Source organism: Peromyscus leucopus, chromosome 10 (genome assembly GCF_004664715.2).
Source record: "Peromyscus leucopus breed LL Stock chromosome 10, UCI_PerLeu_2.1, whole genome shotgun sequence".
Classification (NCBI taxonomy): domain Eukaryota; kingdom Metazoa; phylum Chordata; class Mammalia; order Rodentia; family Cricetidae; genus Peromyscus; species Peromyscus leucopus.
In genome coordinates, this window is record NC_051071.1 from 54,768,346 (window position 1) to 54,794,708 (window position 26,363).

General features: G+C 46.7%; 1 long non-coding RNA gene across 1 annotated transcript; it reads left to right on the plus strand.

Annotated features, from left to right (window-relative positions):
- Positions 1-4,832: 4,832 nt before the first annotated feature.
- Positions 4,833-12,526, plus strand: LOC119088688. The gene is made up of 4 exons (XR_005092382.1): positions 4,833-5,100; positions 6,758-6,884; positions 7,493-7,603; positions 12,304-12,526. It is a non-coding gene; the product is annotated as an uncharacterized LOC119088688 (long non-coding RNA).
- The last annotated feature ends 13,837 nt before the right edge of the window (positions 12,527-26,363 follow it).

Genomic DNA, 26,363 nt, shown 5'->3' on the forward strand with positions numbered 1-26,363 from the left:
CCATATTACACCCCCCCATTTCACACACACACACACACACACACACACACACACACACACACACACGATCATATTACACCCCGCTGATTTTTTTGTTTTTGTTTTTGTTTTTGGTTTGTTTTTACAACTACCTTGGTTCAGCCTTACTTTGATGCTAATCATCTGACAAGCTACCTCCTGGATGGATCCATCTCTTGCCTCTGAATTTTGTGGTATGGTAGGTGTCATTTTGTATCCCGGCGCTGTGAGGAGCGACATCCACCCTTTGCTACCTGTCTACCAGCATCCTTACCTTTCTCTGAGAAGACTCTACCCTGGGATGTTTCCTTTCTAGGATGGTACTCACTTCCCCTATACACCTTAACATGTCTTGTGTTTTTATGTGAGGTTATTCAAGAGTGGATGACTTACAACGAATAGAGATTCACTACAGTTCTGGAGCCCGAGAGCCTGGCTCTGGTGCCTGATGGTGGCCTTTGCGCTTCGTCTTCCCACAGCAGAGAGTGAAAGCAAGAAGAGGCTTCTTCTGTGACAAGCCTCCTCTGGAGATTAGCTAGCCCACCCTCACAATGACAGCATCAGGCCATTTATGAGGCCAGCGCTTGTTCTCACCACCTAACCACCCTTTACAAAGCCCAATCTCTGGAAACATTGGGAACTAAGTTCCCAATATGGCAGCTTTGGGGATCACATTCAAACCCCAGCCTTGTGTGTCAGTGAAGTTTAGCTGGTATCAAACAAACTGGAAGAGAGAGGATAAAAAAAAAAGTTAATTCTCTTATAAAAAGTTCATATTTGGGATGCGCCAGTTTGAACATCACTTCCTTCTAGAAACAGTCTCTAGCCTTCCTTTCTAAAGAGACCTCACCATTTCCTAGCATCCCTCTTCCTTCCTTTGTTACTGTGAAATGATCTGGTTCGTGTGTTTGGGGTTGGGCTGCTTGACGCCTGACTTGGCTGCCACAGCCATCCATCTCTGCAGAGAGCTCCTCACCTGTCTTGCTCACTTGACATCTGAATGTGAACGAGGGCATGGTGTCCTGGGGAGAGCTAATATTTTGGAAGAAGAAGTCATCACACTTTATTGCTTGAAGAACATTTAAGTGGCTCCCATTTGGATCATAACAGATGAAAATTAAAATTGTTTTGATTAGTGAGGCAAACCTAGTCCTGGCGTCTGAATTGCTTTTCTCAGTGCTACGACCGAACACCTGACAAGAAGCCGCTTGGGGGAGGGTTGGTTTCAGCTCCTGGTTTCAGAGGACCGTTCAGAGGGCATGGCAGCAGGACAGCTCCGGACTGTGTTCCGAGGAGTGTAAGCAGCAGGGTGCTTTGTGTCCACAGTCAGGAAGGAGGGAGACGCTGCTGCTGTCTGTGTTCAGCCAGCTTCCTTCTTGATCATTCTTCACTCAGTCTGAGAGCCAGTTCAGAATGACATCCCCTACCTTCAGGGAGGGACTTCTCTGTCACACCAGTCTAGAAACACTCAGAGACACACCCACAGATACCTCCCTGGGGACAGATTCCAAAGCCAGTCGTGTTGACAATGGAGATCAGTCGTCACCAGGCCACTCCTCGTACACTTTTAACCATAACAACTGCTATCTTGGTCTTGCAAACCCCAGCTGTTCGAACTCTGTATGCCGGGCACTCACTTGAGGTAGTTACGCTATGGGACGAATGTAGACACACTGGGAACAATCATAGATCATGGGCCTATGATGAAAACGCTGCTTTCATATTCCAACTTCTGGCTCCTGCTTCTGGAGAGAATATGGCCTTTAGTTACAGAGTGATGAAGGCCTCGTGGAGGCCTAGAAAAAGCGAAGATCTTCCATTAATACATCACCAAAATTCAAACTCGTATTTCAGCAACAAGAAATAGTAAATAATGCATCGCTTCATGAAGATTTGCTTAGTTTATTTACTTACATTATTTATAGGTCATGTTGGGAATAGACTTGGTCTCTTCAGCTTTGCTCACAGTAACATTCCATAAATATAACAGCGAGCAATAAAGTAGCATTGATTCAGAAGTGAGCTCATAGCTTCACATAACATCAAACATAAAAATTGTGCTACAATGATAAATACTAAATCTTTAAAATATCTTTAAAATATCATTGGCTTTTTACCGCCATTACTTATGCAGTATGAATTTCAAGATATTTACATTCCGTATTGTTCTTTTTAATGCGTGAGTTATATCCTGAAGTGTTTGGTGTGGGCCGGTATAAAAGAGACATTTTGAATTTGGGGGTGGGGTGCAAAAATGGGCTTCTGGTTTAAAAATACAACCCAAGTTGTCCATGAAAAACTCAGACAGAGAATAAATGGTAGCATCTCCCCACTCCCTGGATAAGTCTGATCTGAGTGATGTAGGTAAAAAAAGTAAAGATTTAACAGAAACATTGTTCATTGTTCATATCACGAGGCATGCCCTCATCTTATTGCCCAGTGCTGGGATTACAAGCAGAGTTCACCATGCCTGATTTAGGGGGTGCTGGGGATTGAACCCAGGGCTTTGTGTAAGCCAGGCAAGCACTCTGCCAGCTGAGCTGTATCACCTGCTCCCACGAGAATATTTACAAGCAGAGTCTGTGACCTAGGTGAGTCTGAATGTTGAACGACTGTTTGAATGTCTTATGTTATTGTGAAGGCGCGGTCCGGGCTGTGTCCTCGGCACAGAGGGAGACTGAAATAGGGGTTGGAGAAATTGCAAGCCCACAGGAGGAGGGAAAGTGGGGTGTGCCGTGGCTCCAAACGCGGCAGCCAGTTGGAGCATCCTGACTTTAGCTGCTGCCCGTCTCTGAAGCCCTGTGTGTGGTACGGTCTGGGTTTCGACATGTGAGTCAGAAAGCAGTGCTCAGAAAGATCCCCATGTCAGGTGACCTACCGGAAACCCTTAGAGTGTGTGATGGCCAGTCTTGGTTGTCACCTTCATCACATCTGGAATTAACTAAAACCCAAGCAGCTGGACACACCAGTGAGGGAATTTTTTTTTTTTTTTTTTGGGTGGGGGAGAGAGGGGGTTGGATCATTTGAACTAGGAGACCCAGTGTAAACCCACATCATTTGAGGCCAGAAGACCCTCCTTAAATCTGAGCCACACCCTCTGGTCACAGCCCACAGAAAAAGGACTTAGAAGAAGGAAGCTTTTACCTTTTTTTTACTCGTTGGCTTCACACTCACTGGCAAGTTCACCTATCCTGTTCCTGAGCCATTTTTTCATTGGTTTTAGAACCTGCTTCTTCAGGTTCCAATGTGGGCCAAAGACTGGCAGCTCTGTGGGGCCTCCCCGGGCTCCCACACCAGATCAGGACTGCTGAGGCATGGAATCTCATGGACAGAACTGGATCCTTGGCCTTTCCATCGGGAGACAGCAACTGTTGGACTGCCTGGACCACAGCCTGGAAAGCCGCTCTAAGGAAACTATTTTAACACACACACACACACACACACACACACACACACACACACACATATATTATAAAATGGGTGTTTTGTATGCGTGTATGTCTGTTTACTATATGAGTGCTTGGTGTCCAGGTATCCAGAGGATGGTGTTAAATCCTCCTGGAACTCAAATTACAGATGCTTGTGAGCTGCCATGTGGGTGATAGGAATAGAATCTGGGTCCTCTGAAAGAGCAGCTAGTGATTTACACATACACTCACACATGGCATGCCATGTCCATGTGTGGGTGGGTCCCAGGGATGGAACTCAGGTTGTTAGTCTTGGTGACAAATGCCTTACCCATTGAAGCATCTCATGGCCTCATTTTACTTATGTTTTTGTTGAATTACTTGTCAGTAAATTGTGGAGACCATAATACCATCAGCAAATATTTCCAAAGAACATTAAATACCTCAACATGGGAGCTTTCAAATCTAGACAATTTTACATCCATGTAAAGGTATTGTTAGTATACAATACAATCCACACTCAAACTTGGCCAGTGACTCAAATGTATTCTTCTAGCCACTGGTTTTTTTTTTTTTTTTGGAGGGGGGATCCCACATTGCATTTGGGGGTCATGTTCCTTCACTCCTCTTTGGTCTGCAGCCAATTCTAGATCTTTCTTTATATTTCATGACTGGTATTCTTAAAGAGCATAGAGGCCTTGTTTGGTAAAATGTCTCCCAATTTAAGTTTATCCAATTGTTTCCTTACAATTTGCTTCCAGTTACACACTTTCCCAGGAACGCCACCCCGTCTGTCCTGGTGCCACATCGCAAGGGTGTGCAATGTCAATTTAAAATGTTCACAGACATTAAATGTTCAGCAAAGTGCAACGACACATATGTATGACGATCCCATGATAAAAATCACTACTTTGTGTGCTGACCTAAAAAAAATTAATTTAACAATTTGTTTAATAGTTTGACTTTTTATCGTTCAGTGATGACCATGGAGTATTTCTTAGTTGAGAGGCCTTGGAAAACCGCATCCTCTGAAACAATAGTCATGGCTCTGCCTCTGTTTCTCAGAAAGCAATTACAGAGTCCTCTTTCCAGTCCTTATCATGAAAGAATAGTGCCGATGTGCTTGGACGTTTCAACGTTGCGGGGGCTTCTCTGTGATGCCTTGTATTCAGGAGGATTCAATTGTGCTGGGAGTCCGGGGCACTAATTAATCATTCTCCCTCCACTCCAGCCTCTTACCAATTCAGAGCACAGAGAGCACCGCCGAACGGTGTGACAGCTGGTGATGCCAGAGGATGTGGCCAGGAACTGTCCCCACCCTCCAAGTCCTGCCCTTGCCATTCTCAGCCCTTTCTGGAAAGGTTGCTACCAGGCCTGCCAGAGGATGTGTTTACTGCCCAGTCATGTGTTTACTGACTGTGGGAGGTGATGATGCAGCTGTGTGGCCGAGAGATGCAGCTGTGCGGCTGCCTATGTGCAGTGCTGACCGGACAGGCTTGCGTGCACATGAGAAGGTCAAGGATGAAGCTGGCTTCCGACACTCCACCCTAGAGGGTTTTGAGTAAGAACTTGAAGACACTTTTTTTCAACTTTCATTTTTATTTTCTGTGTTGATCCAGAAAGGAATGAAGCTGGGAAGCCTGCTTAAAGCATGATGCAGGAGCGGCCACACTGTGTGAGTAACATTTTGCTAATGAATCCTGCGGTTTGCCAGGATATTAACTTCCATTTTTCATTGAAGAGAAAAACATCTGTAAACCTGGACAATATATTTAGACAGTTATTAAGCTAGTTTATTTTGTACTGCTTTGTGTGTGTGTGTGTGTGTGTGTGTGTGTGTGTGTGTGTGTGCACATGCACATATTCATGGAGGCCAGAGGTTGGCATACACTGTCTTCCCTAAGTGTCTCTCAACTTTATGTTTTGAGGCTGGGTCTCCCACTGAACCTCAGGCTCACCGGCTCTACTCGACTGGCTGGCCAGGAGCCTCAGGATCCTGTGTTCTAACCTCCCCAGTGCTGAGATTACAGTCATATGCTCTCATACCAACTTTTTATGACGTGACTGACTGAGCTCTCTCTCCAGGCCCTCTGCTTTCTTCCTTTTTAGAAATGTAAATGGAATTTACTTGTTAACCTGTGTAGAAAAACATGAAAGCTATGCTTATGGGCATTATGTGACGTGTTGATTCATGTGTGCATTAGGTGATATCCAAGTTAAGTTAGAGCTACATATCTCCTCAAGCATTGGTCATTTACTAGTGAGGAAAGCATTCAGAATCCTTCTTACATTGACACTGTGGCCACTGTCCATGCACTAGCCAATGAGAATCTCTTATTCACTGTAACTCTGTACCATTAACTTTCCCCAGTCCTACATTTTTTTTTTTTTTAATATTCCACATACGAGTGACATCAGGTAGTGTTTTTCTCTCTGTGTCTGGCTTCTTTCACTTAGCACACTGCTCTCTTGCTTCATCCAGGTTATGGTTAGTGACAGGATCTTGTTCTTCTCACGGCTGAATTATATCGCATTGTGCATATGTACACAAGTCTCTTCTTCTACTCACCTGCTGATGGACACCTAGGTTGATGCCATTGTTTGCTTGTAGTGAGCACAGGTGTGAAGATGCCTCTTCAACACATTGATTTCACTTCCTTAGAGTTGCTAGATCATACAGTAGGTCTCTTTGTAATTTCTTGAGGAACTTCCATATTGTTTTCCTCAATCTTCATTGCTCATTTATATTCCCACCAGCTGTGAGGAAGGGTTCCTTAACATCCTTGTCTGAAGTTGCTATCTTTTAATCTGTGTGTTCCTGTGAGTGTGTGTGTGTGTGTGTGTGTGTATGTGTGTGTATGCATGTGTACCCACGTATGTGCGTGCATACATAGATGTGGAGGCCAGAGGTCAATGTCAGGTATATTCTTCAATTGCTTTCCACCTTATTTTTTTTAAATTAAAACCATTGATTTATTACTGAGTGTGTATGTGTGTGATGCGTGTGTACAGGCGAGTGTGGCAGTGTATATGTGGCAGCCAGAGAACAGCTTGTTGAGTAGGTTTTCTCCTTCCACCTTTGTGTGAGTCCCAGGGATTCAACACAAGTTGTCAGGCTTTCCGGGCAAGCACTTGTAATATTTCCTTGGCCCTTCCACCTTACTTTTTGAGATGGTGTCTCTCGTTGAACCCGAGACAGGCTGGCCAGGAAACCCCAAAGAGCCCCCTGTCTCTGCCTCCTCCTCAGTGCTGGAATTGTAGATGCATGCGGCCACGCTTGGGTTTTTCACGGGCCCTGCGGGACTGAACTCGGTTCCTGTGTTTGTACACAGAACGCATTACTGACTGGGCCTTCTCCGCGGGCTTGGGAGTTGCACACAAGTGTGAGCCTCTCAGAAGAGCCAAATGATGGAAGCTTAAGAAACGCCCTGAGCTATGCAAAGAAGACACTCAGCCAGGGTGAGGCAGATGTCCTGGGGGTGGGGGGGTGGGGGTGGGGGGGTGGGGGTGGGGGTGGGGGGGGGGTGGGGGTGGGGGTGAGACCGGCAGCTGCAAGGAGAGAGGAGGAGCTCTTGTAAGCACAGGCTGTCTGTTCGGTGGGTAGAATCTGGGTCTCAGGGCGGGGATGATGGCCAGGGCTTGACCTTTGGCCTCTTCTTCCTGTAGTAGCCTCCTCTTTAATTAGACTTCATAGTGACTGCATTGCTTCTAGAACAGAACTTCAGAGGAAGACCCACTGTGTTCTTTGGGGGAGAGAGAGCCCCACTGTGTGCTTCGGGAGAGTGTGTGCGTGTGTCAAAATGCCAGGCTGTGGTCAGGAGAAGGGCAGAGGAGGTTCCTTTAGCTCGAAATCATCCCACCCTGGGTCTTGGGGTATTGTTTTCTGCGTCCAACACCAGATGATCAGTGGATATCGAAATGAAAACATGAATGAATAAAGCTCTCCTATCTGTCCCCTAGACAGAAAGTGAGCAAGGAAGGTTCACATCTGGATCGCTTTGCTTTGTCAGGACAACAGCTACTCAGGGCCGGCGGCTCAGATTCAGCCTCCTTCTTATTCCCTGCAGGGCTGGAGATAGACAACTGGGGAGTTTCAGAAAGAAGACACTGCTTAGCATATTAATGGGACACGTGACTTACTGAGAGCAGCAACTGGAAACACAGGAGCGGAAACACAGGTAGGTGCCTCCCCAGGTTCAGCTGGTACCTACCCGTGAACTTCCGGTTCCGCCCTGCAGGCTGGCTCAGCTCCTGTGCCTTTCACTCTCCTCCCCATGCTCAGGAAGCCCACAGCTACACCTCTTGTTCTGGAATCTCCGCCTGGATATCTTGTCCAAATTGTCCTTCTCTTTCCACCATCAACATGGCCCTAACTCCACTTCCCACCCCACCCTAGCCTTCTCCCACACCACCTTGTTTTCATCTTCTCTGTGCCGGACATCATCACACACACAGTTGCTCAACCTCCAGGTCCACCGTCGTTCTCTATTCCTTTCTTAAAAACATTTTTGAGAGCTTAAAAACAGAAACAAAAACAAACAACCCTTTTATGTGTCTAGGTGTTTTGCCTGCGTGTGTGTCTGTATACCATGTGTGTGCAGTGCCCAGGGAGGCCAGAAGAGGGCGTCAGATGACACGGAGCGTTAGCGACCACGTGGATCCTGAGAGTTGAACCTAGGTTCTCAGAAAGGGCAGACAAGGCTCTTAACCTCTGAACCATCTCCTCAGCCCCCCTGCAGTCCTTCTTATCGCACCCCTCCCATCACATTCACTACAAGTCCGAGCCCACCCCTGGTCGCTGTCTATCTTTACCCCTGTCATCCGATCAAGCCGCCATCCAGTCTCTTTTGGACTGCCGCTGGAAGCCCCGCCCCCTTCCCCCCCCCCAGATCAGCCCGAGGGAGGCTTTCAACATGATACCCCCTGCCTGAACCCCTTTCACACCTTCCCAGCGCCTCAGCGGGGAAATCTTGAGTTTCTTCCCAGGAAAGGAAGATGGCTTCTGGCTTCTCCAGCTGATCGCCTAGGACCTTGCAGTTTCTTCACTGCTTTTGCTCATTTCCTTTCCTTTCTGGGGCCATGCAGCGGTCTCCCAACTTGTCTCTTGCGCTTGCTTTTTGCCTCTGTCAAGAATGTTCTACTCCGCAGCCTTCCTGAACTCTGCTGCCAGTCCTTCGAAGAGCTGCACCTAACCCAGCTGTCCCATGCTGCACCTCACGCAGCACTGTGAGCAATGCCCGGAGTCGCTGTGCTCTTGTGGCGTTCCCTGCCTCTCTAAGGTCCCAGCCGAAGGCTTCCCACTTAACCGCCATAGTGGCAGGGAAGTAATAAAGCGATCGCGCACCTCCACGGACACACACTTCAGGAGAGACACGCAGAGGGGCCCAGTCCGCATTTATAGAGTAAATGAATGAACGAAGGAGGTTTCTCTGTTGGGCGGGGAGGATTGTCTACTTAGCTCAGTAGTTATTAGCATTAAAGCCGGAGCATCCACAGAAGGGCCATCGGCTCGTGGCTGTGAAGGCGGGGAGGTCGCATGTGGGTTGCTCTCTGTCCCTGTCATGGGCTGTGCAGTGCAGCTGTGAGCGCCCTTCCAACACCTTCGCTGAAGCTCTCTGGTCAAGAGCTTGTAGCTTACTTCTCTTCACACAGAGAATAGACTTGGGAGTGTGGGGAGGGAGTGGTTGGAGTTGAGGCGGCTCTCTGAGAGACCGGGAAGGCCCTGAAGAAGAATGGCGATTCACTGGGTAGAAGCACACAGAAGGTACCTTAACAGGAATGTGAAAACCCGGAGGCAGAACTTAGGTTACGCTATGGATGTGGCATCTGAAGCCCCTTTGCTTAAAGTCACAGAATAGTGTTACTAGGAAGGCCTTTTCTTAAGGAATGTGGGTGCATACTTTGATTAGGGGAGAACAAGTATAGTAGAGCAGGTAGATTTGTGACTAGGAATTCTTCTGTTGCTTCCTAATATGCTTAAGAAAAGACACGTCCTCTTGTCTAGAGTCTAACAGAGTTTCCCCTGGGCATTGGCTGATGGAGCGCTGTTGTGGCAGAGGCCTCACGGGACTAGATTTTGAGTAAAATAAAGATTTGTTGTGGTCATCTTAACAATGCAAAAGTTAGAAGTGGGGGGAGGGGGGAAGAGGATGGAGGAGGGAAGAGAGAGGAGATGGGACAGATATGTCCAGAAACAAGGATAAGTCCTTCCTTTGTGCTGGCTCCTATATGCCACTTCATCTGTCCTAGGACAGAGTCACAGTGGTGGCAGTATCAGTGTCTTTCTAAAGATGCAGAAATGGAGAACCCCAAAACTAAGTACACTGTCCACATCCTTAGCTCAGAAGTGCTAGAACATGCCACTGCCTTCCATATTCTTTCTCAAATCCTTTCTTTTCCTCTACTGTGACACAAAGAGGTTTTCATTTACTTTCATTTGTTATTATCTATCTATCTATCTATCTATCTATCTATCTATCTATCTATCTATCTGTTGTCTTCCAAAGTAGACTCTACACTATATCAGTTTCCAGTGAGAATGAAGGATTGATAGATAGGGTGGGCAGACGGAAAAAACTTCAAGTTATAAGTCAAGAGAGAGGTGGAAAAGTTTTTCTTTGTGCCCTTTCTGATAGAAGGAATGTAAAATCTTCCTTAAGAAAAACATCATTTCAGCTAGGCAGTGGTGGCACACGCCTTTAATTCCAGCACTCGGGAAGGAGGCAGCGGCAGGTGGATCTCTGTGAGTTTGAGACCAGCCTGGTCTACAGAGCAAGTTCTAGGATAGTCATGGCTACACAAAGAAACCCTGTCTTGAAAAATAAGAGAGAGAGAGAGAGAGAGAGAGAGAGAGAGAGAGAGAGAGAGAGAGAGAGAGAAGAAAAAAGAAAAGTCTCATCTCTTAGAAAGAGGTAGTGGAGTGAAAACTGTCTTCTTAACCCAACTGTGTCAACAGTGATCAGAAAGCAATGGATGACGCGCAGACGGCAGTCACAAGGGCATGCTGCTCCAGTTGGTGTGATCACCACCAGCTTTTGAATTCCAAGGATACAGGCCAAACATTTTTAGTGAATATGCAAATATGTAACTCACAGGATCTCTTGATCGCATGATGTTTTTGCAAAGCTACAAAATACCCTCTGTGTAAAAGAAGTTTAGGCTGGGGAAAGAAAGGAACATGTCACCCCTAAGCCTTTCTTGTTGATGGACAAAAATAAGAAAGCAGGCACCCTTTCATGAGGAGGCAGTCACTGCTGGATGAAAAGTTAGGTTTGTCCAGGAACAAAGAGGTCTCCTCCAGGCACAGCTGGCTAGACCATGTCGAGCATGCGTTCATCTTCTGTCTGTCTCCACGTAGCATGAGGCAAAGCAAGTCAACCCATGCAGTGCAACATTCTCGTTCTATGCTTGATTACAGTACCTTGGGGGTCTAGAGCACACCCTACTGCCCTGATACCAGACTAAACCAGCACATGCAAGTTGTATTAGATGCTCGCGACCCAGCGATCTCCTCCTTGGACATGCGGAAATTCTATTTTCCCGCCTTTTCACTAGCTGGTTGTGAGAACGTGACTGAGGTTAGCCAGTACTCTAGGAATAAGAGTGATGTGTGTCACCAGTCAAAATGCAGAGGTGTGGAGCCCAGGCCAGCTGATAACTCTACAGCACCACCTCTGCACCTGAGGCTCAGGGATCATGGCGGAAAGGGGGCAGAGAGATTAAAGAGCCAGACGATCGGGGAGTTTGCTGCGAGCTTGTGTCTCCTAGGAATGTGGGAAGTTACGTAAAGAACTACAAGCAGCTAAGGCATACTGAGAGCAGGAGAAATAGTCTTCCTCAGGGAAGGGCATAGCAATAGATTATCCAATACCAAATAGTCATCCTAGTCATCCCTGAAAACATATATGTAAGTAACATTATACAGACCGAGCAGGTTGTATTTATGTATTTAGGAATATGTATGTACATGTATATATGTATATGATAACAATTAATTTAAAAAAGGCCACGAATTTGAAAGAGAGCCAGGAGGGGTATATGGGAGGGTTTGGAGGGAGGAAACAGAAAGGGAAAAGGAAATGATGTCATTATATTATAATCTCAAAAAAGAAAAGGAAAAAGTTTTAAAAATAGTGTCACTTGTGGGAAAAGTGTGTAAGAGCTAGTACACTTCTCATCTTTCCTCACCATGGTGAAGCACAAAGAATCATGTTAAGACAGCGATGCCCAAGATTGACGGCTGAGATGGTTGTAAGCCACCACACGAAGGACAAAGGTCCCCAAGAACAACCTGTGCCTGTGGTGGATTCATGTTCTCAAAACCTAAATATTTGTTGTGTTGATGTCCTGAGATTACCGATAATGTTTATTATATAGTCTGACTTAGCCCTTCCTGATCATTTGTGTAGGTGGGGACACACACACACACACACACACACACACACACACACACACACACACACGAGCCAAAGGGACATGTAACATTTGGTTTGGGCTCTGTACTGGTTTGGATGAGAACTGTCCCCCATGGGCTCATGTGTATGAACACTTAATCCCTAGTTGGTGGCACTGTCTGGGGAGATGACGGACCATTTAGGCCAAGGGGCCTGGCTGGCTGAGGTATGTCCCCGGGGACAGACTCTGAGAGTTTATAGCCTTGCCTCACTTCCCGTTTCCCCCCTCTGTTTCTTGTTGTGCCGATGCAGTGTGAGGAGTCAGTCTCCTCTGCTCAGTCACGCTGTTCCCGCCATCATGGACTCTACCTCTCTGGAACAGTAAGACCAAATACATTTTCTTTCTTAAGTTGCTTCTGGTCATGGAATTTTAGCACAGCAACAACAAAGTAACCAACGTGGGCTCTAACTTTATCTTCCAACAGAAACAAATTTCACAGAACACAGAGGCCCCGAAGTGGCTCCTCTTCCCCTGCCTTTCCCCACCACGTGCTTAACTGCAGTACCTTCAGCATCCGTTCTCATGGACCCCTCGTGTGGTGACTCCTCAAGTGAGTGGCATTACTGGAGGGGCGGCCTTGTTGGAGGAAGTGTGTCCCAGTCTCTCCCTGCTTCCTGCAGATCCAGATGTAGAACTTTCAGCTCCTTCTCCAGCACCATGTCTGTCTGCACGCCAGCATGCTTCCCGCCATGATGACAATGGACTAAACCTCTGAACTGTCAGCCAGCGCTAATTAAATGCTTTCTTTTATGAGCGTTGCCGTGGTCATGGTGTCTTTTCACAGCAATAGAAACCCTAACTGAGACAACGCTTCTCACCTGGCGTCTGACAGAGGGTCCGTCTCAACCCCCTGTGTGCCTTGCCAATGATCACATTATGTTCTGAGGATGGGGTGAAGATAGGTGGGAGTCTGTATAAGGATCATCTTGTAAGTTATCCAGAATGTTCCATCATCGGCAGAGCCTCCTCTTAGCAGGGACTGAGCGCAGTAGGCAGAAATAATGGAGTGTTTTTGTACGTTATTCTGTACAGTGTCTTAGGAAGAGGGACAGGTGTCGGGAGGAAGGAAACAGCGTCTCCCACCACATGAAGTGTGAAGAGAATGAAGCTCATTCCTGGCAGGCTTCTGTGGATGCCCGGTGAATGCTGATAATGACCGAATCCAACTTTTCGTTTATGCAGTCTTTCCTAGTCTCTTCTCTAGCCGAATGTGGTGTCAAGGGAACGATTACCGGCCGATGTTCAAAGGCATGTGACTTGGGTATTTATATATTACCTGCCCACTTCATAAAGTGTTAATGAATGTTTGCAGAGCTCTTTAGAATCCTCTGGGGAGAGGTGCAACATTACAGGAAAATATTATTATTATTATTAGAAGGTAATAGACAGCTTTGAATGATTGGCCATAAGAATAATTGACATAAGCATTAAGAGATGCACCAGAAATCAGCCCGATGGAGTTGGCTCGTCCAGCCCCATCAGCCTCCACATTACATATATTACACTGTCTCCCTGACACCCATTCTAATAACCATATAATTCACACATTAAATCACCGCTTCCCCAGAAAGGTTGCGCTCACTCAAAGCTCTATTGATAGTGACACTGAGAGGGCATTAAATGCTGAAAGGTCTAAAGTGGAGAAGAGCTCTTAGTCGGAAAGGCCAAATCCAGCCTCTGAACAGCCCCCACAGTGAGAGGGCGTGGGAGAGGAGTGAACCCCAAACACCCTGCCAAACAGGAGGAAGCTTTACAACAGCCACGAGAAAACAAGGAAAACCTAAGGTAAGATAAAGTGAACATTATTTCTTCCTTGTTTGTTTGTTTTGTTTGTTGCTTTTCAAGACAGGGTTTCTCTATGTAGCCCTGGCTGTCTCAGAACTCACTCTGTAGACCAGGCTGGCCCCAGATTCACAAAGATCTGCCTGCCTCTGCCTCTGGAGTGCTGGGATTCAGGGTGTGTGCCACCACTGCCCGACTCCTTATTCTTCTTGGATATTTTCTCTGCTCTGGAAAATAGAAGCAATACAAACTGATGACACTTCTCTGCTGCCCTTAACTTGGGGTTTTTGTGTCTTGCTCAGTGCTGAGGGTTGGAGGGTTGTAGACATCTGTAGTGGAGTGTGGAGAGGACTTGTGGGCATATATCTGATTTTTCAGTGTAGGGTGCTATGATCTATCAGCAATGCATGACCCATAGAGAAGGAGGAGGGAGGAGCATATGTGGGATAAGCTCTATGAGGTGTGAGACTGGGTGAAAAGGACAGCTTGGGCTTTGTTTAAGGTAGTTGTGATTCTGATTTGCAGCCAACATAAACTAAGTGATTTGCTCTTGATGAAGGGATAGGTGGGAGGCAATGGCTTCTCTCTGCTTTCCTATTTTCTCATGGCGAAGTGATCACTTCAAGGTCTGGAAGCTTTGGCATTCTTCTAGGAGGAGGAAGAAGACCCAAGACTACTCAGAGGACAAAGAGCAGTGGACCTGTCATTCTTTGCGGCCAGCCACATCAGCTCCCACAATACACTCTGCTACTTAAGAAGTCTGTGGCTCTGTCCTCAGCATGAGGTGTCCCCAAGGCTCACTTATGTTTCCTGAGACCCCTACTGTGGGGTCTGGGAGCCTCCAACTTAGGTCCTGGAATCATGAGCAGGCCTGATCATGGCTCCTACGTAGCGTCCATCCAAAGAGCCACACCCATGGGCCCTTCTTTGGGTGGCAAGCTGCTTTCTGATGATCACAATGGAGTCCACATACCAGATAATTTTGTTTCTAGAGGTTCAATGTTTTCTGATTTCCATCTGGTTTGGGAAAGTGAGGTCGCCTCAACATTGCTTTTTCAGTAGATTTTTTTTTTTTTTTTTTAAATACAGTGTCTCATGTAGTTTAGACTGGCCTCAACCTTGCTATGTAGCCAAAGATGACTTTGAATTTCTGATCTTCCCAAGTGATGGGACTACAGGTGTGTGTTACCATGCCTGGTTATGCAAGAGTAGGGATTGAACCTGGGGTCTCATGAGTGCTAGGCAAGTACTTTTTACCAACTGAGGTAGATCCTCAGCCCAATAAATCTTTATATATCAACAGCAATAGGTAAGATTTATTGAGTATTTGCTACACATGAAGCACTGCCCTCAATATTTGCCCTTATTACCTCATTTAGCCCTCTCAGTGGCCAGATGACTGTGTCCATTTTACCCACTAAGACATGGAAGCTTCAAGAACTACTCTGGGTGGACACTTTGTGATGCACTATGGGGATTGAGGCTCAGGCTCATTTACAGGCGTGTGCGTGCGTGCGTGCGTGCGTGCGTGCGTGCGTGCGTGCGTGTGTGTGTGTGTGTGTGTGTGTGTGTGTGTGTGTGTAGGAGGAGGAGGAGGAGAGGAAGTGAATAGGAAGCTTCCAGACCTTGCAGCAAGGGTTGCAAACAGACATAAGCTCTAGAAAGCCGCCACTGTGCTGGGTAGCAGAATCATGGCCTTCATATGTGGCAAAGTTGTTGAGTGGCTGGGGGACAGACAACAGGTCCACTGTCCTTTGTCCTCTGAGTGGTTTTGAAGCAGGAATGTTCAAGTAGAAAGTGAGGGCTGGATCTGAAACCAGACTGCAAATGTCACTTCTGCAGATCACATGCAGGACTTTGTTTTAAAACATTTTCCCTGTTTTTTTTTTTTGTTATTTGTTTTACTGAAAATGAGTCTTAATGAGACAAAAGAAGAAACTGATACCATCTTTTTTTTTTTTTTTTTTTTTTTTTTTGGTTTTTCGAGACAGGGTTTTTCTGTGTAGCTTTGCACCTTTCCTGGAGCTCACTTGGTAGCCCAGGCTGGCCTCGAACTCACAGAGATCCGCCTGGCTCTGCCTCCCGAGTGCTGGGATTAAAGGCGTGCGCCACCAACGCCCGGCTCTGATACCATCTTATATCAATAAACTTGTACTTGATGCCAGGCATGCCTTTTATTTAGGTGAATATATAAAAGTCATAGAGATGTTAATTCGTTCTCCTTTACATGATGTAGTGTCGTTTTTTGTTTGTTTGTTTGGTTTGGTTTGGTTTTGGTTTTTCAAGACAGGGTTTCTCTGTGTAGCTTTGGCTGTCCTGGAACTCTCTGTGTTGACCAGTGAAAGTTTTCCTGTGCCTGCCTGGCTCCCGTGGCCTCATGGTCCCGCAGCCACTCAGACCCAAATGAACACACAATGGCTTATGTTAATTATGAACTGTATGGCCTACTGGCTCAGGCTTCTCACTAGCTAGATCTTACACTTAAATTAACCCATTTCTATAAATCCATATTTTGCCATGTGGCTCATGGCTTATCTTTACATCTTGCTTCTCATGGCAGCAGCTGGCAGACTCTCCTCTGTTCTTCCTTTCTCCTTCCTCCTCTCTAGTTAGAATGTCCCGCTTAACCCTATTCTGCCTCACCATTGGCCAAATAGCTTTATTTATCAACCAATCAAAGCAACATATTTTCACAGCATACAAAAAGACATTCCCCCATCAGACGAGGCTGGTCTTGAACTCACAGAGATCCACCTGCCTCTGCCTCCTGAGTGCTGGGATTAAAGGTGTGCGCCACCACTGCCTGGGCTTATCCACTGTCGTTTTAACTAGCAGAGTTCATTATCCACACTTACTGTCATCTTGACTTGTCATCAGTCTACCTCATAACTGCAGTACACACTCACATTACACTGTGTTCTTAGATTACATTGTGTTCAGTACAAAGGCACTGAGCCCTTTACTAATTTTATCAGGCCTTGTCTTCACTACTACTCATGGATCTATTCTGATACGCAGTGTATACAGGACATCAGCCTAGCACCGAGGAGGCCAGATGGGGGAACAGTTGTTGGTGTCTCAAGTTCCTAATGAGGACCATGGAGCTACTTTGGGTGATTCCAAGCTTGGATTACAAATGTCTTTGTGTGTGTGTGTGTGTGTGTGTGTGTGTGTGTGTGTGTGTGAAGACTGAAGTTTCTTGGTCCTGCCCCATCCTGCCTGGTCCTGCCTGGGCAGCAGTCTTTTATATATATATAATCACTCAGAGGCTTAATATTAATTACAAGCTGTTTGGTCTATGGCTCAGGCTTACTGCTAGCTAGCTCTGACATCTTAAATTAGCCCATTTCTATCAATCTGTATTTTGCCATGTGGCCGTGGTGTTACCGGTCTGCTGGCATCTTGTTCCTTGAGCAGCAGGATGGCATCTGCCCTGACCCTGCCTTTCTTCTCCCTGTCTCTCTGCTTGGATTTCCCACCTGGCTCTATCTTACCTTGCCATAGGCCAAGGCAGCCTTATTATTAACCAGTGGGAGCAACATATATTCACAGCATACAGAAAGACCATCCCACAGCATGTATGAGGTTACAATGGTTGAAAGTTGGTAATGTTCAGAAGCCATTAGTTTATTAAAAAGGTACTTTTGCTAGGGTTCTTTCTTGGCTCTCTCAGCTTGCTTCCATCAGAAGACTATTAGCATGGTAAATAAATATTGAAAATGGCTAGCAGGTAAGGTCAAATGCTACATGCTTTTTAAAGCTGAATTTAAAATGTGCGTAGATAAACTCTTCTCTCCTGTTCTGCTCTCCTCTGCCCTGCATCTCTTGACATCCAACAGCAGGAAGACGCTGTTGTTCGTTAGGTGGAGGATAAAGCTGGGAGGACTCACTGATTTTACTGCGGTTACTGATATCTGTGCAGAATCAAATATGTACAGCAGGAAAAGCAGAATGTTCCTCAGAGCCTAGATGTTTGGGAGCTGGCAAGTGAGCCTCCAAAGTTGGACCACTTGCCCCAGGCAAGGTCTGGGAAGCGACCAAATCCTTAGCCCAAAGCTTTACATCTCAGTGTAGGAGAGAGCAGGTCTCCAGTCTGTTTTCATCCATGATTAATTGTACTGAGTAAGTATGTCTGTCTTCCTGGCAGTTGATTGAACCGTTGGCTGTTATTATCAACTGAAAGATGGGCCTCTTCGTCCACTTATGATCATGGTCTTCATGTGTTAAAGACTTGATCCCCAAGATGGCCCTATTCATAGATGGCAGAACATTTAAGAAGTTGGCCCTTGTGGCTTTAGGCCATTGGGAGTTTTCTCTCAAGAAGATTATCAGGCCTTTTCCAGATCTGTCACGATGCTTTTAGACTTTTTAGCCTCCAGAACTGTAAGTCAAATAAGTCTCCACTTTTCCTATATCACAAAGCCCATCTATGACCTTTTACTATAGAAACCTGACTGAAATATTCTTCATGATCATAAGCAGTGGGGATAGAAAGTCCACGTCTCCTCACCATGCAGCCACTTAACTGAGGAATGAGACTCTTGTCTCCCCTCCGTTTAGACACCTGAAACTTCAGCAGTAAGTCTCAAGCCCCAATGACACCTTCTTGCTCTCAGCGTACTCTTTATAGTGACTTGGGTGAGGTAAAGAGAAGCAATATATGATAGGGCCACTCAAAAGACACTCCTTGGCATTTCTTGTAAGCCCTGGAGCAAGATAACTGACCCTAAGTGACAGCGTATACAGAATGCCACATTTGATTCTAATCAAATGATGACTCCCACCATCATTCTAGGAAAGTGTTTTTGCTTTTTTTCTCCCTTTCTGTTGCTGTGATAAAATACCCTGTAGGTCGACTTTTCTTTTCTACCCACCAGTTCCCAAATAACCCACACAGAGACTCAATATTAATTATAAATAGCTCAGGCTTATTACTAACTAGCTCTTACAACTTAAATTAACCCATTTATATTAATCTACATTTTTGCCATGTGGCAAAATTTCATCTTGCACCTCCTGTTTCTTCTCTGTGTCTGGCTGGTGACTCCTCTGACTCTGTCTTTTTTTTTTTTCTCCCAGTGTCCTTAGTCTGGTTTTCCCACCAAACCGTATCCAGTCCAGCTATTGGCCAGTCAGCTTCTGTATTAAACCAATCACAGTGTAATTTACAATGTGTAAAGGAATGTTCCACAAAATCTCGACAAAAGCAACCCGGGGGTGGCGTGGGGTGGGGTGGGAAGGGTTTCTTTGGCTCCTAATTCCAGTTCATAGCCCATCACTGTGGAGTGGCGAGGGTGGTGGGATTTGTAGATAGTCACATCCACAGTCAAGAACACAGAGAGAATGAATGCATGCATGCATGCCTCTGCTTGGCTTCCTTTCTTCACTCTTACTCAGTCCAGGATCCTAAACGCAGAGCATGGTGCTGCCCATAGTGAACAGATTTTCCCACACCAAGACATAACTAAGATACTCCCTCTCAGACATTCCCACAGGTCAACAGGACAACCCCAAGACACTCTTCCCAGGTGTTTTTAGATTGTGTCAACTTGACAATTAAAACTGTCACAGAGAGTATGAAAAGATCTGTGCACGTTTTTCATATGGACCTAGGTGTGCATTCTGATTTTAGTCTCCAAGCAAAACTGCCTGTGTCTAAACAAGGACCATAAGAGCTAAACTAACATACGTATGACAAGGACTCTAGTGATACATGCACGCAATGTGACAGTGTGCATTAGCTGCAGGACCCCCTCCAGGGCCTTGTAAGGCCAGTGTGGGGTGACGGATTCCATCAGGGTTTTCTCCTCTCAGACTTGACTTCTCTTTGAAGCAAACTGGTGATCTTCAATACAGTGCCTATGGATTTGGCTCCCCTTTAATAGAAGTAGTTTATGTGTCAAGCTCTGTTCTCAGCGCTGCATATGAATGGCCGTTCAATGCCTACAAAAATATTGGGAAATTCACTTATTACAAGCAATTTATCCATGAGAAAATGAGGACACAGAGACACACTCTACCAGTCACCAAGGAGAGTACCAGCAGCAAGGACCTAAAGATGCAACTGGGCATTATCTTTAGAATTAGCATTCTCTCTCTGTGTGTGATGGTTAATTTTCGTGTGTGTGTGTGTGTGTGTGTGTGTGTGTGTGTGTGTGTGTCTACTTGGCTGGAACATGGGCTGCCTGTTTTATGGCTGTTCTGAAAAGATTAGCATCTCAATTGCTGGACCAAATGGAACACATTGTTCTCTCCAAGGTGGGTGTGTATCAGCTGGTCCAATGAGGACCCATAGAGAACAAAGAACAAAAGACAGGAAGACTCTGCCCTCCTGCGCATATTTCTGTGTAGACCTCAGCTGTCCATCCTCATCTTCTTGTCGTGGAAATCTACCCACCTAGACCTAAACTTACCTACTTGAGCTGGCACTTTATTCTTCGCTTGCCCTTGAATGAGGGCTTCAACCACCAGGTCTCCTTGGTTCTAGGCTTTCAGACTCAGACCGGACCACACCATGAGATGGAGTGGGACTCCAGCTTGTGGATAGCAGAGCCCGGGACTTGACAGCCTCCATAACTGTCAACTCTTCACTAATGTAGGCATTCTTATTCAGGGTTGTCTACAGGGATCCCTGACAAATGCAGTGTGCCAATCACCGAAGCAGCAATCAGGTTTCTGTGGCAAAGCTGAACACCTTTAGGAGTTTGACACCAAAGTATTCCAAGAGGCAGAGAAAGTACAGAAAATGCAAAGATTAACAACGTGGATTCCAGGCAAGCGTGGTGGTGCACGCCTTTAATCCCAGCACTCAGGAGGCAGGAACATGTGTATCTCTGTGAGTTCAAGCCAACCTGGTCTACAGAGTGAGATCCACGACAGCCATGGCTACACAGTAAAACCCTGTCTCAGAAAAAAAAAAAAAAAAAAGATTCCAGAACCAGACTCTGGACGGCTTCAAATCCTAGCTCCCCTTGACTAGCTGAAGGGTTATGTCTGGCCAGGGCCCCTGCACTTGTTTTCAGTGAGCCGCATGGAGTCGAAAAGCTGTTGGCAGAGGTAGAGAGTTGCTGTGTTTACAGCGACCTTGTCAAACAGAGCAGCATGGGAACCATGATATAATTCTATTTGTATATGTCTGTGTGGTGCTGGGGCGTGGAACTCAGGGCCTCTGGCATGCTGGACAACTGCTTTACCACTGAGCTGTATCCTCAGCTCCTGTGAGATAATTTTAAAAATATCTTAGTAATCATATTTCTAAAAGGAAAAGAAACAAAATCATATTTTACTTAACCTGACATATTCAACATAATGCTACTGCACAATATAATTTAATCTAAAGTTATGAGATACCATTGACTCTTTTGCTTATTTATCCTAACCTAAGCCTTTCGAACTAGGTATTCACTCACACTTGAATGTATCTCACTCTGAACTGTTCTCATGCCCTGTGCTTCAAGGCCACAGTGACTGGTGCCCACTGAAGCAGAGGCCTGGGAGGGTTATTTATTGTTTTACCGTTCATAGGTCTCAAAGCCACCCCATCTCTCCTTTCCCACTGCCACACTTTGGGCTGGTTCACCCTGGTCTTGTCCTGGAGAGATGAATTAGTCTTCTTAGCCACAGTGTGGCTACTGAATTCCAAGACATCCTTTAGAAACACATGCTTGATCAGGTTCCATGTGGGTACTTCCGAGACTCCCCTGTACCACTGTCCTGTATCTGTGCTCCACCCCTAACCTGTCAAGTTCCTGTCCCCTTCTTACACCCTCGGGTGTACCCCTTCATCCATCCTCCCTCTGTGTACCGACCCCAACAGACAGTTCCTAGCATTTTCCAGTCTCTGTCACAGGACTGTGAACATGTGGTCATATATCATTATCTATGTTTGGAATGCTGCTTCCATCAGTGGGCTTGATTAATTAGCCTATCTCCTGATCCTGATAGACTATAGGTTCTTTTAGGGAGGGTCTGCCTTTGGTTTTGTTAACCCTTTGATTCCATGCCCCAAGGCCTATGCCCGGCACTCATAAGCACTCGTGAAATAATTTGGGTAAACTAACTGAAATGAGTCAATATGTAACTGTCACGCAAGACGAAACCTTACGGGAACAGAATTAAGGGGATTTTCAGATGGAGAGGGAAATGGTGCAGTGTTAGCATTGAGGTGAATTTGAATTCTTAGAAGGTAAGGGCAGAGAGATCGTGGGACCGAATAATACACCATGTAACAGGATTCCAAAAACTTCACAAACACGGAGGCAGAAGCTTAAACAGACAAAGGCCCCAGACCTCAAACACATCCAGAGGGATGGGAAGCAGGGCAGACTGTCGTGAGCCGAACTCTACTTTTCATGTTTCTAAAAAATTAGAGGACAAAGTGGGCAATAGCAAGAATGAGTGGTGCCGTTTTTTTTTTTTTTTTTTTCTGCTGGCTTACTTTAAAATGTTTTGTACTCTTTTTTCTCTTCTTTCGCGGTGGAAACCCTCTTGTATCAGCAATCAGTGATGGGATGAAGCTAGCCAATGCGTCAGTACACACCTGTCGTCTATCTGCTATGTGCTGGGAGCGTCGTGTCACACAAGATGGCTGTGGTGGATGGATGGGAGGGTGCCACCGAGCTCCTGTTTCTTCCCCTCGCAGTTCCATGTCACTTGATCTCAGACACAAAGAACGGGGTGGATATCGGAGCACCATGTTGGGACATGTGAGATAAGTGACCGCGAAAGTCGCCCCATGAATCTCTCTAATGATGTAGTCTCGGCACCGCGGCAGCCCCTTGCCTCTTAAAGGGACAGGTGGTCATTTGGGAGAGAACCTGGGGAGAGTTCTCCAGGATCACTCCCTCCAGCTGTGTGGAACTGAGGCCTGCTTCTGTCTAAGAAAAGGTGAAACCACTGGGCGGTGGTGGCACACACCTTTAATCCCAGCACTCGGGAGGCAGAGGCAGGCGGATCTCTGTGAGTTCGAGGCCAGCCTGGTCTACAAAGCAAGTTCCAGGGAAGGTGCAAAGCTACACAGAGAAACCCTGTCTCGAAAAACAAAAACAAAAGAAAAAAGAAAAGGTGAAACCAAGATGAGAATATACATTCACGGCTAACATGCAGCTCTTGGCCTCATCAACTGAGTAGAGAGAACAGGAGGAGAGGAGTGGACTGGAAACAGCAAGCCAGAAAGAGATGGCCAGCCTGCTTGGGAGGCTGAGGCAGGAGAGTCATCTTGGAACCTGGGCTACAAAGTGAGTTCAAGGCTAGCCTAGGAAACTTAGTGAAATTCTGTCTCGAGCGAAAACAGGCCTGGCGAGATGGCTCAGTGGATCAAAGCACTCCAAGCCTGGCGACCATAGTCCCATCCCCGGAATCCACACAGTAGAAGGAGAGAGCCTGCTCCCCTAAGTTGTCCTCCGACCTCCATATGTGCATTGTGGCATGCACCCCTTCTGGCCAAAATTAAATACAAAAAACTATTTTTTATTAAAGCAAAAAGAGAACTCAGGGGTGGAACAATTGCTTAGGATGTGCATGATCCTGGGTTTGATCCTCAGTAGTACACAGATATGGCAGGACACTGGGGGGGGGGGTAGCTCAGCTGGTAAAGTGCCACCTGGTGTGCACAAGGCCTTGGACTCAAACCTAGCACCACATAAGCCGTGTATAAGAGCGTACCCAAGAGTTCAAGGTCAGCCTGTATTATATAGCACTGGACAGATGAGTAAGTGAGACTCTCTCTGTCTCTGTCTCTGACTCTGTCTCTGACTCTGTCTCTCTCTTTCTGTCTCTGTCTCTGTCTCTGTCTCTCTCTCTCTCTCTCTCACACACACACACACACACACACACATTCCATTCTGGATGAGTTAAATTATTCCACTCTGATTTCAATCACAAAATCTCGGGGACTTTTACTCAGCAAAAGTTTAGTTCCGTTTCCTGCTTTTGCGTTGTGTGACACACACTTGGAAGCAATATTCCAAGCAACGAAAGAAATCTCGTGGCTCTTTCGTCTCAACTGGACCCCCAGATTGCCAGGGAAAGGGCAGTTCCTGGCACTCATCGCCTTGGCTGGGAAGCGCCATGTGTCACTTCTGTTCATCGTCTACTGTGTAGGTCGTATCATGTGAGTCTGTCTAGCTGCAAGAGGGATGGGGACACAGTCCTCTGCGTGCCCAGCAAACAAAGCAGATGGGTCAGCGAGCCTCAGGCATACCCATCGTGCAGATGGTGCTTTGCCAGCCCTGTGAAACACCCGAGTAGGAGAGCCCCGCAGGCAACTGGAACGGGCCTGGAACAAAGCACGTCAAACTTGACTTTGCAAAAAATCATCCAGTGAAGACGGCTAAAAATTCGATTCAATTCTCAGAGATTCTAATTTAGCAAGCCTGGAGTTAGGCTCCAGGCACTAAACCCGAGACTCTGTCGAGATCATAATTTCATAAACGCTCGTCTAGAAAGTTCAGCAGTGTGTGGATGGGACTTGATGCCATTCTACACAAAGAAGAGGGAAGTGAGAGAGCCCAATGAGGCAGCCTTGAATCTTGGGAACTCCAAGGAGAGGGGCTGTTTGGAGAAGGGCTGTGTGTGGGTGGCTTGTTCGTGGCAAATGCTGCCAAGAGCTTGTGTCGAAGGACTGAATCGCTGTCTGTACGGACAAGGTCACCTTGGCCCGGGTTGGAGCTCACACCCACATTCTCTGAAGAGTGAGCGGGAATAGACACACGGTGTAGATCACTCTTGGAGGAAGGCTGTCGACACACAAGAGGAGAGGGCTTGGGAGACTGCAGTGGAGGATCGTTCGCCTAATAGTGTGCAATAGCCCAGGGTTCGACCCTCGGCCCTGGAAAAGCAAGGGAAGAGAAGAGAGAGGGAGAGGGAGAAGAGGGGCCTGGAAGGGGTGACGAGGGTGGGTATTAAATATACGTGAGGCTCAAGAATGATTAACTGATAATGGGAAGGGAAAGATGCAGAAAGAGACCAGTGATGATTACTGGATCTGTGGATGGGAGGAGACAGATCAGTGAGAATGTTAGAAGGATCTGCCTTAGCTGGCTGGGACACTGTTCCTTCAGCTTAACCAGGAGGGAAGGGAAAGGGTGGGTGTTGAGTCTATCACACACACACACACACACACACACTCAGGGGTGGGGCGGCGGGGAGAGAGAAACGCTCCTGCGTTCATTGGTACAGTTTGTTTGTTTGTTTGGTTGGTTGGTTGGTTCAGAGAAGGCTTTACTGTATAGCCCTGCCTGGCTGGACTTGCTATATCATTCTAAAGTTTACACCAAACTGCCATGGCTTATATTGGGTCACAGACAGGAAGCTCTTGGTCGGGGCAGGTTCTCATAGCTAAGGCCTTCAGCACTACCTTAGGGAACATTCCTAGAGGTCTCTGGAGGAACGTTCCTCCAGGGCCGTGTTCACCTCTTGGACTTCTAACTCCTTAGTGAAGACCTGTTTTCCCGGTTGTCTTAGTCAGGTTTACTAGTGCCGCGATGAAAGACCATGACCAAAGCAACTTGGCGAGGAAAGGGTTTTTTTCGGCATGTACGCCCATCACCATAGTTCATCATCAAAGGAAGTCAGGACAGGAACACAAGCAGGACAGGGATCTGGGAGCAGGAGGTGCTGCAGAGGATGCTTCCTGGCTTGCTCCTCATGGCTTGCTCAGCCTGCTTTTGTACAGAACCCAGGACCACCAGCTCAGGTATTGCACCACCCACTATGGGCTGGGCCCTCCCCCATCAATCGCTAAGCCTTGTTTTCAACTGAGGCTTCCTCCTCTGGTGACTCTCGCTTGTGTCTAGTTGACATAAAACCAACCAGTACACCAAGCAAGTGCAAGCATTTGGCAGTTGTCACGTGTCCTCTTCCCTGTTGAATCCCAAGTGGCAGAAAGCAGACAACCGTTGTCTCCTAAACAAAGGCAGCCACTGGATGTGCAAGGGAGGGCACAGGATGAAGGATGTCGGGGTGACTTGGGACAGCAGGGGCTGCTGGGGACATGCCTGTTTGCGTCTGTGCGGGAGTGCGTGCTCACTCTGCCCATCCGCACAGCCTCATCAAAAGGCTGAAAAGCTCACGGATTTGTAGCTGCAAGGCACAGTTGATTGCATTATAAGGCGGTGGCTGTCGCGAGCGTCCCTTGTATCATCAGGTGTAGTTGTTTGTAGTTAAAAGTTGTTTGAAGTTCAAAATTAATTACAAAATCCTGATTTGTTTCACAACGAGTCCAGGAGCTGGTAAAGGAAGAGCCTTTTCAAGCGGCTATCAAAGGAGCAGGTCTGCCTGTGGGAGTATCACATGGAAGGTTTTGTCCCCAGATTGGTAAGATAAACTTTGTTTATCACGAGAAATCTTTAATTTCCTGGGCCCTTGTCACTCTGGAGCGTGATCCTTACTGTATAGTCAGGGACTGTGTTTGGGTCTGTGTGCAACACTTGGTCAGTTATACAACAGACATTCGTGAACCATTGCTGTGAAGAATTCTGTGGGCTCCCAGTCTGGCATGGTGAGGCTACTCTTGTTTTTTTTTGTTGTTGTTATTTTTTGTTTTTCGAGACAGGGTTTCTCTGTGTAGCTTTGCGCCTTTCCTGGAGCTCACTTGGTAGCCCAGGCTGGCCTCGAACTCACAGAGATCCGCCTGGCTCTGCCTCCTGAGTGCTGGGATTAAAGGCGTGTGCCACCACCGCCCGGCCAAGGTGAGGCTACTCT